General features: G+C 45.3%; 1 protein-coding gene across 1 annotated transcript in view; it reads right to left on the bottom strand.

Moving 5' to 3' along the window:
* LOC146796538 (actin, cytoplasmic 1-like) overlaps window positions 1-7,933 on the bottom strand; it is a 104,643-nt gene extending 96,710 nt beyond the window's left edge. Inside the window, exon 1 of the mRNA XM_085629159.1 lies at window positions 7,787-7,933. The gene's annotated coding sequence lies outside the window, so the exon portion shown is untranslated. The remainder of the gene's footprint in view (window positions 1-7,786) is intronic.
* Window positions 7,934-12,607: the final 4,674 nt, after the last annotated feature.

The raw sequence follows: 12,607 nt of genomic DNA, 5'->3' as shown, positions 1-12,607 counted from the left end.
GAAAATGCAAGACAGACTTTTGGCTTTACCAGTGCTTGTTTCACATGAGATTTTTACTTCCACTACTATGTTGCCATCTGGTTCCTCAAATTTTTCTAGTGTAAATTTGATTCTCTTAACGGCAAACCTCTGCCTCCCACTGACTTCTGTTAATTTACCAGTAAACATAGGGAATACTCAGAGATAGCTGCACGGCCGCCTTAGGGTGGCACAGAAACCACGCACATGCTTGTTTACATTCAGACGGCAATCGATTGTGAGCTTTCTGGTCTTCACCCCAAAAACAGGTTTGTGTGATCCACTGCAAATCTGAGGATACACTCCACTGGTGAAACTTCTGAGGATCCACCAGGACTGGGGGCCCGATCCCACAAGAAATGGGACAACTACCGGATTAGACAAGTTAGATCCCTAATGGATCTGCTGCATAGACGTGCGCCTGCCCTACAGGGCCATTCTCCGACAGTGGATTTGCAGAGTGCTGTTGACTTGACTAAGGCAAGCATTTGGCATTGCAGTGATTTGGATCTACTGGTAAGTACTAACTGTGCCACAAGTGTTATGATTAAGGACAATGCTCTGCATTTCAGCACTCGCGCAGAAATCCTCTCTGCATGAACAAGGTATAGCTCGCCCCAGTGGCAATGTAGGCAATTTAGTGAACAAACATTGGTGACTTCCTGAAAGAATCAGAGAGCGGAATGAAACAACAGAATCACTTCTCTTCCCCTCCTCTTTCAGAAACACTTCAACTGCAATTCTAAATTTGTGCCGGTGTTTGCAGGTGATGAGCACTGGCCCTCATTTTTTGGGACCAGGATTTATTTTTCATAATTTGAAGTTGAGGAAGAGACAGAAAGACAGAAAAGGGAACAGAAGATAAAATTACAACAACAGAAAACAGTGTTAAAAAAGAACCTGCCCAAGTGAGATAAAGTTTCAGGAAATGTAGGCAACAAAAGAAAGGGGCATAATGTGGAATCAGGATTGGGCAGTAACGCCAAATCCCTTAAAGGTTTTTGGCCCTGTGCTTCTTTCTGTATTGTATTATCATTGTTATTTTACAATTATTTAGTATTATTATTGCTATTATTGTTATTAATATAATGTTATTATTGTTACAATTATTTGTGTACTTATTATTATTTTGAAAAAAATAACCACTTTCGAAATTTGAAACATAGTGGACGAAACCTAATCTGATTACCAAGCGTTCACCTTGTGTTCCCAGAATCATGACTGATAGTACATGAGTGAATATGAGAACCTGAGTCGCTTTATTGATCTGATAAGCAGAGGTGGACTTGAACTATGGACCCCGTGCAGAGTGAATGAGTTATGCACTGGTGCTGTTAGCGAGGTGATTACCAGGCACAACACCAGGAGGTTTCAGAGCAGGCAGGGACGTGAGCAGTCTTTGCATCCGGGTTATTTCCTAGTATGGAATATTTACCTGGAGGCTGCTTGAAAATGTATGGATTGAATACGCCCAGTGATATATTGACCTCTCACCACTACACAGTGTTCCTTGGTCTGAGGACATCCGGCAAAGTTCTTGCAGGAAACTTAATGAAGAAATTGTCGGTCCAGCGGTTTGCGGGGTGACGTTTACTCAACCATCATAAGGACTCTGGTCCTGTGCTCCGAATGGGGGGAGAGGGGCGTGGGGGGGCTATGGGTGGTGGGGGGGGTCTTTCACGGGGGGTGTTGGGTTGTAGGGTGGATTTATTGGGGGGTGTTTTTGGTGGTGGGTGGAGGAGGTGACCAAAATTACTGTAACAAATTTCAGCAAGATCATTTCAAAGTATTCAAGTTGTTGTTTATTTTGGTTATTTTTCAAGGTCAATAGCAGGAATACATTTCCTAAAATTCCTAAATTGTTTGTCTATTTTCATTACAATCAATGGCTGGTCCCAGACTGACGTGCGCAACCTGGAATATTTGCGGTCTGAATGACCCTAAGAAGCGCAGGATTTTTCATAAAATGCTACAGCTGATGCAGGTGGACTTAATTTGTCTGCAGGAAACTCATATCCCTTGGGGTAACCGCTCCCATCTTAAATTTCCGGGCTATGATCTAGTGGCTTCCACTCGACAAACCTCTACTATTAGGGGTGTCGCTATCATTTTAAAGTTCGGGATTGGGCGGGTTAAAAGGATAAAACAGGATAACTCAGGAAGATGGCTAATTGTAGAATTGTTGGTTAACAACTCTCTGCTTTCTGTATGCTCGATATATGCATCCAATTTAGATGACCCGCAGGCCCTTATGGATTTAAACTTAGAATTAGCTACATGGCCGCAGCCACTGATTTTTTGTGGGGATTTTAATATTAATATTTCTAGTCAGCTAGATATTAAAAAGCATAGTGCGTATACCGGGCGGAAGCCCCAAGTCATAAGGCGCTTCGTACCTTACTCTTTGAACATGGGCTCGTAGATTTGTGGCATGTTAATCATCCAACACATGATGGGTTTACTTTTTATTCAATACCTCACCAAAAGTTGGTACGTATCGATTTTGTTTTCATGTCTTCTGAAGTTCTTGGTTCTGTTAAGATCCAGACCAATCCCCGGACCATATCTGATCATAATCCTATTATTTTTAGTTTCTCATGGGATCGCTCTGTTAATCAAATTAGATCATGGACTTTCGATAGGAAGCTTCTCTTGGACAAACTCTATCAAGAACGGATGTCGCTTTGGATCCCAGAGTTTTTTTAAATTAATAGCCCCACTTCATCAGCCAGCATAGTCTGGGATACCTTTAAAGCCGCTTTACGCGGCGAAACCAAAAGAATTGCATCCTATCGATGGGTAACCGAGCAACAATCCCTCAAAAAAAGAGTAGTAGCACTTCAACAGGCTGAGTTTGATTTAAGCACTAACATTCGTCGGGGTCAGGATCTAACAATTAGTCAGAAAGCGGTTGCCTTAGCCAAAGCTAACTTTCTGGATCCTCTATATGAGGACATTGCAGCTAAATATTTTCGATTTCGATCTTCAATGTATGAGGTGGGGGAAGCTGCCGGAAGAGTCCTAGCTAAACGTCTGCAACAAAGGGCCATCACTAGTCAAATTCTTAGGGTCAACGACCATTTTGGTATAACTCAGGATTCACCTACAGCTGTCCTAAATATTTTTGTCGATTTTTATTCGAACTTATATACTGAGGAGTTAAACATAGTTGAGCAGCAACAAACCTCTTTACCGCAATTTTTTGAATCCCTTGATATCCAGAAGGTTACTACCGATCAGAATCTAATTCTCGCAGAACCCATTAGTTGGCAAGAAGTTGAGGCTGCTATAAAATCTCTTTCCAATGGCAAAGCAGCCGGCCCTGATCTTATTCACCTTGAATTTTATAAGATGTTCTCATATCTATTTAAGCGTCAGCTACTAGAAGTTTTTCAACTTGCCCAGATGGGGGTTATCCCCGACTCCTGGCGACAATCCACAATAGTACTATTTAAGAAAAAGGGTAAGGATGAACTTAATCCCGCATCATATTGGCCTATAGCACTTATAAATACAGATAGCAAAATTTACTCGAGGATTTTAGCTTCTCGGTTAGCACAAATAATTTCTCCTTTAGTTTCTATCCGTCAGCACGGGTTTATTTCTGGCAGAGACACGACCGACCATATCAGGCGGGTTATTGCCCTTCTAGATTAGGCCAAAGTGTCAAACTCTCCCCTCGGGTTGATCCTGTTGGACGCCGAGAAGGCGTTCGACAGGGTCTCCTGGGGGTATTTGTGGGCCGTTCTACACTGGAAGGGTTTGTCGCTGGAATTTATTAAGGCTTTACAAACCTTATACATCTCCCCAATTGCTAAAATACGTATCTCAGGTAATGAGTCAGGCTTTTTTTCTATCAGTAGGGGCACCAGACAAGGATGCCCCTGCTCTCCTCTACTTTTTGCTCTATTTATCGATCCCTTTCTTTCTCGGATAGAAAAATCACAAAATATCTCTCCAATCTCAGTTCACGGTATTGAATATAAGGCATTGGCATACGCCGACGACATAGTAATATTAACAGATAATGTCGCTGGCTCCTTCCCGGCAGTTGAGACTTTAGCAGTTCAATTTGGCTCAATTTCGGGCTATAAGCTAAATATTGCAAAAACACAAATTGTTCAAACATCGGCTATGCCAACTTCCCAGGTCCCTATTAGCTCACAGGCAACATATCTGGGCGTTCAGATTTCGGCCGAGGTTGAACTGATTCCGGATTTAAATTACTCTCCTGTTATTGATCTGCTTCATAACAAGTTAAAAAGGCTGAATCACCTCCACCTCTCTTTATATGGACGCTGTAATGTCCTTAAAATGTTTGTCCTTCCTACATTTTTATATCTATTTAGATCTATCCCATTATTAATCTCTAACTCCACTTTAATAAAAGCTCAAAGGGTTTGTCAAAGGTTTTTATGGGCATATCGTAAACCAAGAGGGGCCACTAAATGGACTTCCCTCCCGCAAGATCGTGGCGGGTGGTCAGTCCCTAATTTAGTTTATTACTATTGGGCAGCCATGATTCAGCAATTCGCTTTTCCATTATCAGGGGAGACTGTTGTGATGCCGCCCCATCTTGCACCATCAATATACGCAATTGCATTAGGTGACACTACAAAAGGAATACTAACACGTATCCTTGAGCCAAGCTACTTCAAAAAACCAGATTTAAGGTGCTGTGGGCTTTATTTGTGATTTGGCAAAAGGTCAGGCGTCATTTTTCGATCCCCAAGCTCAATTATTATACCCCATTAAATGCTTCTGGATTACTCCCAGTAATATTTCAAGAGGGTGTAGTTTTCACTTGGGCCTCTTTGGGTCTTAGGGACATTGGAGATCTTGTGGATTCTGGCTTGATGGCCTCCATTCTGTTTTTGAAGCACAAGTTTAAGCTACAGTCCAACCATTTCTTCAAATACTTACAAATCAGAAGCTTTCTTGATAAAAAATCTCTCTCAGACCCAAATCTGTTTGATGAAATTTTAATAATTCAATTAGTTCAAAGAAAAGTCAAAATCGGGATTTTATATCAATCCTTTCTCTCTCAACTCCCAGATGACTTATCTGATCATAATAGCAATTGGGTGACTAAATTCGGAGTACCTTGTATCGATCTAAAAATCCCATTGATGTTAGCTAGGACTGTCTTGGTTTCTGGTACTCTTCGTACTCAAAGTTATATGGCCATGTTTAATCTTTACTACACGCCTGCAAAATTGGTCAGATGGGGAACCGTTACAGGTGGTAAAAGCTCATCTTGTGCAAGATGTAAACTCCAGTCTGCGGATTCCCTTCATATGTTTTTTGACTGTCCCGAGCTGTCGCTCTTTATCAATCAAATCAAAATATTTCTTACACGGATTACCCAGTCCCCAATCAAAATCTCGGCAGAATTGGTAATTATTGGTTATCAATATTCTATGGCTTCTGAGAGATCAAGATATTTGCAGGCCTTTCTGTTTATTTCAATGGCAATGATTAGAACTTGTATTACTTCTCTTTGGATAAACCCTGAGCCGCCTACTTTCTGTCATTGGCAGGCGAGGATGTTGGCTTGGTTTAAATTAGAAACTGCTGTACAAAAGTTCAGAGGAAAGAAACGACGTTTAATTGCTTCTAAGAATTGGGCTCCTTTTCAAGAATGGTTGGCAAACTAACAATCTACTTCTGCCTGTTTATTATGTATTATTCTTTTATGCATATATTTTTGTATGATCTTGTCTCTTGTTTTCTTTTAAACTATTTTCGTTGTATAACTTTTTTATGGACATTTGTTTGTATAACTAAGGTTTCATTTTCTCCTCCCCACCACCATATGGGGTTCTTATGCAAAAACTAAAATAAAATAAAAAAATAAAAAAAAAGGAAACTTAATGCCAAAGGAGAGCATTCTGTGTTTGAAGACCTCCTTCAGGCCGGTCCTGATGGCCAAGTGAGCGTCAGACAGCAGAAGGAAGAGTACAGATTTAAGGAACCCTGTTTATTACAACAAAAGTGTTCCTTTGGATAAGGTATGAAACCTTGCAAAGAAACAGAATTGCAGCTCGCGGCTCACAAAAAGGCTTGGGAAGAGATCTCTCCTCCTCTGCCTGGAATGGAATTGAGGCAGGTAGACTTTGAGTCCTGTAAACAGGGGCAGTCTCAGGGTCTCCTTCTGAGGACCACACCTAGGGCCTGATCAGTTCACTCATGCATGTAACAATGAACCAACAAACACCACCAGGCTACGCTGTTGTATTAAACATGTATTGGCCAATGTACATCAAACACCTATGGTTCTGATTTAGATCTTGGTGGTCAATTTACTCTGTCACAACTGTGACAGAAATCCAGTCCGCCGAAACAGAAATCCCAATATATCCTATATATATAAACAGCCACTAGTATAATTCTTCCTAGCGCTGGCTAAACAAGGACTACTGTACTTCAACAGATAGACAATAATGTGTCCTTTCCAAGCTTTGCACAGAAAATGTGAAGTGTTTGCACTGAAAATGCAGCGCACTGGATTCCAAAACAGCACAAGTACATTCACAACCTTTAACAGAGGCTTTCCTCATTTTGGACAAATAGTTGCGTCCAAAGTTTTTAATTTGATCCTTTGGCCACTTTAGTAAAAAAAAAAAAGGGGGATAGCACGAGGAAAGTGACTTTGTTCGCTCATGCAGAGCAAATGCAATATATTGGGCAGAGCACAATGAACTGCCCCAGGAGCACCTAGAAGACGGGCCTGCAGTACTGTAGTTGAGCCGGATTCATTACTGCAGTTTTAGTTGTGTTGCATCCTGTTCTGTGCACACTCATTCAGGACGTCTCAGCATCCTCATCTCTCAGTATCCCTCTAAGTGGACCCCTGAGGCTTGAAGACCAGTTCAGAGGCAACAAACCAAACAAGCTCTGGAACCTGTGCCTTCTATCTCCATTTGCACCATAAGAGCCATACAGCTGTTGTACGCACCTCTGGCGGGATGGGGCGTCTCTGCTTCAGATTGCTCTTAAGGGAGAATCCTTTTGATTTTAAGCCTCCTGTCCTCTGGAGCCAAATCAAGGAAGCAGGACGCATTTTACTGCCTGAAGCAGTCCTGCTGCACTCCTTCCTGATGCGCCCCTGTCCCATGGGGCCAAGCTCTGCTGCCACCCAGGGTTGGAATGGGGCACAACACAAGCCTATGCAGGGAGGGTATATTTTCAGGGGCTCCCTCAACCCTTCAGGCGGGCCCCTATTTAGACCAAGATCATTGATTATCTGTGAGATATGGGAGACTCAAGGGCCCCTCCTTACATTCTGCAGGAGGTGCCTTCACTTTGCTGTATGCCACTGGGGATTGAGGGCGGTATCTGCCTGGCAGAGGCTGCCATCACGACAGCAAGTCAACGTGCTGGCCTCAGCTAATTGTCTGGGTTAAGGTACCGTGACAGCAGCAGCAGGAGGCTCTGCCCCACCTAATATACATTGCCCTATATGATAGTGTTAAAAGGGGTAGATTTTGATGCCCTTTCATGCATCCAGGAACAGTGAGAACTTCAGAAAGTTGCTCTTCAGGCCACACTAGTCCTTCTGTTGGTTCCAATGCATGCTTCTGTCTGATAACGAATTCAGTTCATAGACAAATAGCTCTTCTTCGTGTAAACATATGCCCCTAATTTAAAACAGTATCCTACACCACTTCTCCACCAGCTCCCGTCCTTCCCCGAAGGATGCTGAAGGCATCTGGTATAGACCATGTCCCAAGAAAGTCTAAACACTGCACAATGGAAGTATGCTTACCTTTGCGCTGGGTCGTTGTGATTTGACGACAGCTGCAGGCGCTGGGGTGACACTGCCCACTTCTGGTGATGGAGCTCAGAGTGACAGGCTGTCAGCTGGGGCTTCGGGAGTTATGAGACATGTGCTGGTTCCCCATTGGCTGGAATGGGTCTTAGTGAAGTCATAATGGAACGAAACATGACAGTTTTACGAGCTGCCCATTTATGGCACGGCCTTTAGGCCCCCAGCTTATCTCCTTTATTGCTGCTGTACCCCTTGGCGAATAGACTATATTTACAGCATTGATGCAATCTGGGAAACTTTAACCCCATGGGACGACCGCGCCGCGTGCTGGTGCAAGGTCAGTCGTCACTTCTACTCCTTTCCTGTAAATGTGCTGTCCTGCCAACACCATTAATTTAGGAAAGTGCCTCTTTTGGACATGGTTAACCCCCACTCTCTGCCTGAAAAATTGTGTAATTTCGAGTGGAAGTGCACAGGGTCCCTTCCAACCTGTTCCCCTGTGCCAGAAGCTCTTTCCCTAAACTACCTTTTGTTTCCCAATGGCACCCGTTCAGTACTCCTTGTAAGTCCCTTGTAAATGGTACCCCTGGTAACTAGGGCAGCATGAATTGTGCCACCCAACGGTCCCCTCACCATGGCCATGCGCCCTGCCATCGCAGACTGCGTGCCCCGGTGTAGATAAAACCGAAGAGTCGATATAGCACGCTTCACTGTGTGCCATGTCCACAATCACTGCATGTGAAATAGGTAAGACACCCCTCTGGCAAGCCTTATAGCCCTAAGGTAGAGTACACAATATCACCTATGAGGACATATCTGCATGAGCGGATATGCCCCTGCAATAACCATGTTGATTCTTGGATATTGTAAGTGAACAGGGAAGGCTTGAAGAGTACATGGGCTGGACACTAATTTTTACGAGTTCTCCAGCTCTGTGACTGTACTATGGGACATTTAGTACCGAACACATCATCTTAATAAACCTTCACAGAGTTTAGTGTCAAATGTATTAATAATTGCACACAGAGGACCCCTTAGAGGGGTCCCCTGAAACCTACCAACCCTTAGGGCCTCATGTAGGTAGCATACCAGTTACCACTTCTTAAATACCGAGCCGTACCGAATCGGTATTTAAGAAGTGGTAACTCGTATGTAGGTAATGAGTCGGTAATTTTTACCGATTCGTTACAATTCGGTAATTACCAAATCGGTATTTACCGATTCGGTAATGAGGCATACTTTCCCATTGAGGGGAAGGTATGCCTCATTACCGAATCGGTAAATACCAATTCGGTAATTGTGGAGAACATGCAAGGGTGGCAGGGTGTCACATTGACACCCTGTTGCACCCCTGATTCGGCCATGTGTGCACATGTGGCACACATACATGCCCTAAGGGCATGTATGTATGCCACATTGCACACTGCTACGCGCGTAAATATGCTTCAACACATACATTAATTATTTACCACCAACTATAAGTTGGTGGTAAATACCGACTCTTAAACACACCCACACACTCCCCCTACATCTCGATTTTGGTTTCGGAATTTACCGAATCGGTAAAATTACCGATTCGGAAAAGTTACCGATTCGGTAACATTACCGATTCGGTATTATTACCGAATCGGTAATTTTACCGATTCGGTAAATTCCGAAACCAAAACTTGTCCCCCTACATACCAATAGCCAAAATACCGGTCGGTAACGGTATAATTACCGAAAATCGGCCGTTACCGACCGGTATTTGGCTACCTACATGAGGCCCTTAGTGTGGCCACCTACTGGTCCAAGCAAGCTTATCACTACCAGACACAGCAAAACCAAAGGAGATGATGGACGGAGTGTTAAACATTGCAAGCATTCACCCCCAGTCAACTGATCTGGGTTTAATCCATCATCATTCTTTAGCTCACTCCGCCACCCCAGTTCAGACATGGCCATATGCAAATCAGTCTGACCCTGTGCCTCATGGGAATAGTCCAGCCCGAACTGCCAAGCCATGTCTTCCCTGGACCGGAAACAAGCATTCTGGGACCGGTTTCTGGCTAATCAGCCAGGCTAGCTTGAATCCAGTGGCAAAGTGAGCAAGGGACCCACGTCTGGGCATACCCTGCCAATTTAGGGTGAACAAAGCAAAACCAAAGGGGATGATGAACGGTGTGTTGAACATTGCACACACTCACTCCCAGTCAACTGATCTGGGTTTAATCCATCATCATTCTTTAGCTCACTCCGCCACCCCAGTTCAGACATGGCCATATGCAAATCAGTCCGACCCTGTGCCTCATGGGAACAGTCCAGCCCGAACTGCCAGCCATGTCTTCCCTGGACCGGAAATAAGCATCCTGGGACTGGTTTCTGGCTAATCAGCCAGGCTAGCTTGAATCCAGTGGCAAAGTGAGCAAGGGACCCACGTCTGGTCATACCCTGCCAATTTAGGGCGAACAAAGCAAAACCAAAGGGGATGATGGACGGAGTGTTGAAAATTGCAAGCACTCACCCCCAGTCAACTGATCTGGGTTTAATCCATCATCATTCTTTCGCTCACTCCGCCACCCCAGTTCAGACATGGCCATATGCAAATCAGTCCGACCCTGTGCCTCATGGGAACAGTCCAGCCCGAACTGCCAGCCATGTCTTCCCTGGACCGGAAATAAGCATCCTGGGACCGGTTTCTGGCTAATCAGCCAGGCTAGCTTGAATCCAGTGGCAAAGTGAGCAAGGGACCCACGTCTGGGCATACCCTGCCAATTTAGGGCGAACAAAGCAAAACCAAAGGGGATGATTGACGGAGTGTTGAAAATTGCAAGCACTCACCCCCAGTCAACTGATCTGGGTTTAATCCATCATCATTCTTTAGCTCACTCTGCCACCCCAGTTCAGACATGGCCATATGCAAATCAGTCTGACCCTGTGCCTCATAGGAGCAGTCCAGCCCGAACTGCCAAGCCATGTCTTCCCTGGACCGGAAACAAGCATTCTGGGACCGGTTTCTGGCTAATCGGCCGTCATCAGCCAGTTTAGCTTGAATCCAGTGGCAAAGTGAGCAAGGGACCCACGTCTGGGCATACTCTGCCAATTTAGGGTGAAAAAAGCAAAACCAAAGGGGATGATGGACGGAGTGTCGAACATTGCAAGCACTCACCCCCAGTCAACTGATCTGGGTTTAATCCATCATCATTCTTTGGCTCACTCCGCCACCCCAGTTCAGACATGGCCATATGCAAATCAGTCTGACCCTGTGCCTCATGGGAACAGTCCAGCCCGAACTGTCAGCCATGTCTTCCCTGGACCGGAAACAAGCATCCTTTGACCGCTTTCTGGCTAATCAGCCAGGCTAGCTTGAATCCAGTGGCAAAGTGAGCAAGGGACCCACGGCATACCCAGCCAACTTAGGGCGAACAAAACAAAACCAAAGGGGATGATGGACGGAGTGTTGAACATTGCAAGCACTCACACCCAGTCAACTGATCTGGGTTTATTCCATCATCATTCTTTAGCTCACTCTGCCACCCCAGTTCAGACATGGCCATATGCAAATCAGTCTGACCCTGTGCCTCATGGGAACAGTCCAGCCCGAACTGCCAAGCAATGTCTTCCCTGGACCGGAAAACAAGCATTCTGGGACCAGTTTCTGGCTAATCAGCCATCATCAGCCAGGCTAGCTTAAATCCAGTGGCAAAGTGAGCAAGGGACCCACGTCTGGGCATACCCTGCCAACTTAGGGCGAACAAAGCAAAACCAAAGGGGATTATGAACGGAGTGTTGAACATTGCAAGCACTCACCCCCAGTCAACTGATCTGGGTTTAATCCATCATCATTCTTTAGCTCACTCTGCCACCGCAGTTCAGACATGGCCATATGCAAATCAGTCTGACCCTGTGCCTCACGGGAACAGTCCAGCCCGAACTGCCAAGCCATGTCTTCCCTGGACCGGAAACAAGCATTCTGGGACCGGTTTCTGGCTAATCAGCCAGGTTAGCTTGAATCCAGTGGCAAAGTGAGCAAGGGACCCACGTCTCGGCATACCCTGCCAATTTAGGGCGAAAAAAGCAAAACCAAAGGGGATGATGGACGGAGTGTCGAACATTGCAAGCACTCACCCCCAGTCAACTGATCTGGGTTTAATCCATCATCATTCTTTAGCTCACTCCGCCACCCCAGTTCAGACATGGCCATATGCAAATCAGTCTGACCCTGTGCCTCATGGGAACAGTCCAGCCCGAACTGTCAGCCATGTCTTCCCTGGACCGGAAACAAGCATCCTTGGACCGGTTTCTGGCTAATCAGCCAGTCTAGCTTGAATCCAGTGGCAAAGTGAGCAAGGGACCCACGGCATCCCCTGCCAACTTAGGGTGAACAAAGCAAAACCAAAGGGGATGTTGGACGGAGTGTTGAACATTGCAAGCACTCACCCCCAGTCAACTGATCTGGGTTTAATCCATCATCATTCTTTAGCTCACTCTGCCACCCCAGTTCAGACATGGCCATATGCAAATCAGTCTGACCCTGTGCCTCATGGGAACAGTCCAGCCCGAACTGCAAGCACTCACCCCCCAGTCAACTGATCTGGGTTTAATCCATCATCATTCTTTAGCTCACTCCGCCACCCCAGTTCACCAGACAGAGTTCTGACCTCAGGGGTTGAGCACCAGCGTGCTCAGAGGTTGAGAATAAAGCCTGCCCTGGGCAGAGGTGTTCACACCTTCCCCCAGTCAGGAAGAGCCATCTGTGACTGGAATCTTGAAAGGCCTTGCTGCCTTTGAAATATGACCCTCCTGACCATACCCCCTTTTGGATGGAAGATAGTCACA

Source organism: Triturus cristatus, chromosome 10, assembly GCF_964204655.1.
Source record: "Triturus cristatus chromosome 10, aTriCri1.1, whole genome shotgun sequence".
Lineage (NCBI taxonomy): Eukaryota > Metazoa > Chordata > Amphibia > Caudata > Salamandridae > Triturus > Triturus cristatus.
This window is presented reverse-complemented; position numbering and strand designations above follow the sequence as displayed.